At 38.3% G+C, this 6,657-nt stretch overlaps 1 pseudogene; it reads right to left on the bottom strand.

Annotated features, from left to right (window-relative positions):
* Positions 1 to 248: 248 nt before the first annotated feature.
* Positions 249 to 891, bottom strand: LOC110581153 (annotated as a pseudogene).
* Positions 892 to 6,657: the final 5,766 nt, after the last annotated feature.

The following is a 6,657-nucleotide window of genomic DNA, read 5'->3' as shown; positions in this document are numbered from 1 at the left end:
TTTTATTATGTTGAATCTCACATGACTGAAATCATGGTATTTGTCTTTAACTTATTTAGCATAAGGGTATCCTCTAGAACCCTCCTTGTTGGAAATGCCAAGATTCCATGCTTTTATGGCTGAGTAATATTCCATTGTCCATATACATCTTTATTCATCTATTGGACAGTTAGGCTGCTTCTATATCTGGGCTACTGTAAATACTGTAATAAGAATGGGGGTACATATATCTTTTAGAATTAGTGTTTTCATATTCTTTGGGTAATACCCAGTATTGAAGTTATTAGATTATAGGGTAGTTCTGCAATGGCCTCATCAAAAGCTGTTTTAGCCAGTGTGCAGGCAAGCTCTGGGTTATTAAGGATCTCCTAGTAAAATACAGAAAAGTTAAGAGCCCCAGACGGATTGGGTGTGGGGGTTGCATCTTCTATCAAGAGCCTCTTGGTAAGCTCTTTGGGAATCACCTATCGTTTGTTTTCGATCATCACCACATGCAACTTCAGCAAGGTACCGGAAGTAATCTCCCTTCATTTTCAGATAGAAGACCTTACTCTCTGGATTAGTTGCATTGGCTATTAAATACTTACCGAACAATTCCAGCACCATGGTGCAGATGGACCTCAGCTCAGACTCCACTTTCTCACGATAATCCTTAATCAGCTGCAACTTCTTGTCCAAGGTGTCGGTTTTCTGCTCGATGCTCGAGATGACCCTCCAGGCAGACCTGTGGCCCCTGACCACGTTCTTGTAGGCCACCAAGAGCAGGTTGTGCTCCTCGTTGGACAGCTTGGTGCCCTGCTCGGTCATGGCCTTCATGCAGGTGGCCATGTCATCATAGTGCTCGGCCTGTTTGGCCAGCTTCACCTTCTGGATCAGCTCCGTCCTCTCCATGGGGACGCGGAGAGGAGAGCGAGGGTAAGCACTGACCCGGATCGGGAGGAGGCGTGCGGACGGCCTTCACGTCTCCACAGCGTGAGTCCAACCACTTTGATCAGCTTTTGGCTTTACACTGAATGAAGATTCCTACAAAGACAGCATCCTCCTCATGCAGTTGCTTAGAGACAACCTAACATTACGGACATCAGACAGTGCAGGAGAAGAATGTGATGTGGCGGAAGGGGCAGAAAACTAAATGCATACAGGGTGGTCATCCTTCCCCTCAAGAAACCTTTTTACTCCTCTCCATTCCTTATTCTATTTGGATTTCCTATAGCAAAGAAACCCATTCTTGTGTATGGAATCAACTGTTTATAGTCTTCACACCACAGCTTTGGGAAAACTCCATTCCTTGATTTGTCTTGGCCTTCCTGGTGTGCAGTTACTGCTGTAGAAAAGTATTAACAGCTTCATTTCATATAAACCTAAGTAACTTCCAAACACTTACGTAGAGGACTAAAAATGGATCTGGTACTGAAGTAATCTGAACCAGTTCTGCAGGTGACTGTGTTTTGTATTACTGTGAAGATATGAAAATGTAGTCATTACAATTTACAAAGTGTTCTACGTAACTTCTTAATTTCTACATTCCCTCCCTTACTCTTCAGAGGTTTCCTTTCAGTAAGCAACTTTTCCCTGCTCTTAATGTATTCCTTTTTGGTAGGAATCCAGAAGTATTCGATTAAATGGAAAAGCATTTGGCATTTCTGTGCTGGGGGTCACAAATTGAAATGCCTCCTGTATCATATGATGGAGGTCTTTTATATCTGTGACAACAGGAAGTTTCCTTATTCATTCTTCATTGCTGCTGTTTAAGTTGACAACTTCCCTTCCCAATAAAAATTCACTTATGCCTCCTGCCTTTGTAGTTCTGGTATTCACTTTATGTAATAGAAGTAGCATGTTGCTGCCAGAACACAAGCATTGCTTTTGGCAAATTAAGGTGCATGTCAATTCTTACTACGCTAGAAAGGGGAGATAAAGTACACAAGTCCGAGTCTAAAACGTTAGTACTTTTCCATGCAGATTTGTGCACATATGAGAGGGTGTCCTGTTTGTCTAGTGATTGTCATGTAGAGAGTTGGACCACTATTGTGTGTTGCTAATCATTGACTGTAGTCCCAAAAAAGCCTTGTGGAAATGTTATGCCCTATGTAACAGCAGAGTAACATAAAATAAAACTACATTTTGTAAACCCAAAAAAAAAAACCCCAAAAAACTAGGGTAGTTCTATTTTTAATTCTTTGAGGAATCTCCATACTGTTTCCCAGAGTGACTACACCAGTTTGTTCCCACCAGCTGTGCACGAGAGTTCCCCTTTCTCTGCATCCTGACCAATCCTTATTTCTAGTGTTGTTTTTACCCATTCTGACAGGTGAGGTGATAGCTCATTGTAGTTTTGATTTTCATTTCCCTGATGAGCGATGTTGAGCATGTTTTCATGTCTGGCCATCTGTCTTTGGAGAAATGTTTGTTCATGTGTTCTGGCCATTTTTTTTAATTGGGTTATTTGCAGTTTTCTGGTGTTGGTTTATAGAAGCTGTTCATATATTTAGGATCTTAATCCTTCATTGGATATGTCATTTGCAAATATCTTCTCCCATTCAGCACATTCTTTTAGTTTTGTTTCCTTTGTGCAGAAATATGTTTTGATGTAGTCCAAATTACTTTTGCTTTTATTTCCCTTAGGCATATCTAAAAAAATTTGCTATGGCTGATGTCAGAGAAATCACTGCATGTGCTCTCTTCTAGGATTTTTCTGGTTTTAGGTCTCACATTTATGTCTTGAATCCATTTTGAGCTCTTGTGTATGGTGTAAGAATGTGGTCCAGTTCCATTTTGCATGTGGCTGTCCGTTTTCCCAGTGCCATTTGTTGAAAAGACTTTTCCCATGACCTATTCTTGCCTCCTTTGTTAAGGATTAATTGACCAAATAAATGAAGATTTATTTCTGGGCTCTCTATTCCATCGATCTGTGTGTCTATTTTTGTGCCAGTGCCCTACTGTTTGGATTACTATGGCTTTGTGTACTGTATCTTGAAATCTGGAATTGATACCTCCAGGTTTGTTGTTTCTCAGGATTACTTTGGCTATATAGGTATATGGTTCCATACACGTTTCAGTATTTGTTTTCTGAAAACTGTTGCTGGTATTTTGACAGGCATTGAAGCAAATCTATAGATTGCTTTGGGTAGACATTTTGACAGTGTTCTTCCAATATATGAACATGGAATATCTTTCCATTTGCTTGTTATCCATCTCTTTTGTCCGTGTTCTGTAGTTTTCAGGGTACAGGTTTTTCACCTCTTTGGTTAGATTTATTCCTAAGTATTTCATTTTTGATGCAATTATAAATGGTGATGTTTAGTTTTTTTTTTTAAGATTTTATTTATTTAAGAGAGAGCATGAGAAGGGGGAGGGTCAGAGGGAGAAGCAGACTCCCTGCCGAGCAGGGAGCCTGATGCGGGACTCGATCCCGGGTCTCCAGGATCATGACCTGAGCCGAAGGCAGTCGCTTAACCAACTGAGCCACCCAGCGCCCAGCAATTATAAATGGTGATGTTTAATGTCTGCAATTTCATTGTTAGTGTACAGAAATGCTATCCATTCCTGGGTATTTTACATCCTACCATTTTATTGAACATGTTTATTCTAGTATTTTGCTTGAATCTGTAGGATTTTCTGTGTATCATGTCACTTGCAAATAGTGATGTTTTTACCAATATGAATACCTCTTATTTTTATTTCTTGTTTGATTGCTATGCCTAGGATTTGGAGTACTATGTGGAATAAGTGTTGAGAATGGATCCTTGCTTATTCCTGACCTTAGGGGGAAAGCTGTTTTTCACCAGTGAGGATAGTTAGAAGTGTGGTTTTCATATGTGATGTTTTATTATGTTGAAGTAGGTTTCTTCTAACACCATTTGTGTTGAATATTTTTATCATTAATGGATGTTGAATCTTGTCAAATGTTTTTCTTCCTCTGTTGAGATGACAGGATTTTTATCCGTCATTTTGATGTGGTTTATGGTGTTGATTTGTAACTACTGAACCACTCTTGCACCCTGAGAACAAATCCCACCTGCTTGTGGGGTAAGATCTTTTTCATCTATTTTTGGAGGCATTTTGCTAATATTGAGGATTATTGCATGTATGTTCATCAATGATACTGTCCTGTAGTACTGTGTGTGTGGTGTCTTTGGTTTTGGTATCAGGGTAATGCTGGCCTCAATGTATTTGGAAGCTTTCCTTCCTCTTAATTTTTGGAGTAGTTGGAGAATAGGTATTCTTTAAAAGTTAGAATTTGTGAATCCATCTGGTCCTGGACTTTTATTTTCTGGTAGCTTTTTGATGACTGACTCAATTTCATTACTTGTAATTGGTCTGTTCAGATTTTCTATTTCTTCCCAGTTCAGTTTTGGAAACTGTTTCTAGGAATTTATCTATTCTAGGTTGCCAGCTGTGTTAGCATATAATGGTTCATAGAATTCCTTTTATAATCCTCTGTATTTCTGTGGTGTCAGTTCTCATTTTTGATTCTATTTGGTCCTTTCTCTTGAGTCTGGTTAAGGGTTTATCAATTTTGTTTATCTTTTCAAATGATCAGCTCTTGGTTTCATCAATTTTTTTCCTTAATATTTTTAGTCTCTACACCATTTATTTTTGCTCTGATCTTCCTTTTGCTCATACCTTGGGCTTTGAATTTTTTCTAGTTGCTTTAGTCATAGGGTTAGATTGTTTTCTTGAGGTAGGCCTGTATTGCTATACACTTCCCCCTTACAATTGCTTTCATTGTGTCCCAGAGATTTGGAAACATTTTCACTTTCATTTGTCTCCATGTATTTGATCTCTTATTTGATTGCTTCATCAACACATTGGTTGTTTAGAGTCTTTTGTCTCCACATGTTTTTCCAGGTTTACTTATTTCCAGTTTCTTACAGTCATGGTTGGAAAAGATGCATAGTATGATTTCAATTTTAAATTTGAGGCTTGTTTTCTGGCCTCATATGTAATCTATTCTGGGGAATGTTCTATGTGGACTTACAGAATGTGGATTCTAATTTTGGATGGAATATTCTGTATATATTCCATGTCCCTCAGGTCCAATGTGTCATTCAAAGATACGATTTCCTTATTGATTTTTGTCTGGATGATCTATCCACTGATATGAGGGGAGTGTTAAAGGCCCCAACTACTGCACTACCATCAGTTTAATATTTACCTATGTATTATGTATTTAGGTGCTCCAGTGTTGAGTGGGTATTTACAATGGTCCTATCCCCTTGTTGGATTGTTCTTTTTAACATTACAAATTGCCCTTATCTCCTGTTGGTCTTTGTTTTAAAGTCTATTTTGCCTAATAAGAGTATTGCTACCTCAGCTTATTTTTCCCCACTGCCATGGGCATGGAAAATGTTTTTCCATCCCTTCACCTGGTGTATGGGTCATTAGGTCTGAGGTGAGTCTCTTGTAGGCAGCGTATGGAGGAGTCTTTTTTTTTTTTTTTTCCCCCCCCCTGTCGTGTTTTTTTTTTTTTTTTTTTTTTTTTTTTTTTTTAGAGCATTTAAGTTCTTTCCATTTGAAGTAATTACAGATAGGTATGTATGTATTGCCATTTTTAAAAATGTTTTCTGGCTGTTGTAGTTCTGTTCCTTCTCTTGCTCTTTGTGATAAGTATACTGTTTTGTTCGGCTTTCTCTATCATGTATCATAGGTTTTTGGGTCGTGGCTACCATGAGGTTCATAGAGAATATCTGAAGTAAGTAGCAGTCCATATTAATTTGATAGTTATTTAAGTTCAAATATGCTGAAAAAGTTCTTCCCCCTTCTCTTGCCCTTTTACTCCTCCACATTTTATGTATGTTGTCATGTTTCTTTTTGTTCCCTTTTCTTATGCTGAATTATGGCCATTTCTCTTCCATTTAAAGAAGTCCTTTGAACACTTTTTTTTTTTTTTTTTTTTTTTCTTCCCAACTGCTTATCAGAAGAGGCTACGTTTTTTTCTTTAGTCCTTTTAATACTAATTCCAACATAGTTAACATAGAGTATTTCCGGTGTACGATATAGTGATTCTACACTTCACATTACTCAGGGCTCTTCATGGTGAGTGTCCTCTTGATCCCCTCCACCTGTTTCACCCATCCCCCAACCCACCTCCCTCTAGCAGGAAGGATTAGTTTGTTCTCTATAGTTAAGTATGTTGGGGGTGTTTTTGTTAAATTCTACATAGGAAATTATCTGGCATTTATCTTTGACTTCAATTAGCATTATACTCTCTAGGTCATTCCATGTTGCAAATGGCAAGATTTCATTCTGTTTTTAACGGAATATTACATTGTATGTGTACCTACCCTATCTTTATCCATCTATCCATGGACACTAGCATTGCTTCTACAATTTCTCTTGTAAATAATGCAGTAAACATAGGGGAGCATAGATCTTTTCAAATTAGTGTGTTCATATTCTTTAGGTAAATACCCAGTAGCAGAATTACTGGATCATACAGTAATTCAATTTTTAATATTTTGAGGGACCCATACCATTTTCCGCAGTGGCTGCACCAGTTTGCATTCCCATCAAGGTGCACCGGGTGTTCCCTTTCCTCCACATCCTTGCCAATAGTTGTTTCTTGTGTTGATTTTAGCCATTCCAACAGAGGTGAGGTGATAGCTCATTGTGGTTTGGATTTGCATTTCTCTGATCAGTGATGTTCAGCATGTT

The sequence above is a fragment of the Neomonachus schauinslandi genome, chromosome 5 (genome assembly GCF_002201575.2).
Source record: "Neomonachus schauinslandi chromosome 5, ASM220157v2, whole genome shotgun sequence".
Taxonomy (NCBI): domain Eukaryota; kingdom Metazoa; phylum Chordata; class Mammalia; order Carnivora; family Phocidae; genus Neomonachus; species Neomonachus schauinslandi.
Note: the sequence above shows the minus strand (reverse complement) of the source record. Positions and strands in the feature narration are given on the sequence as shown.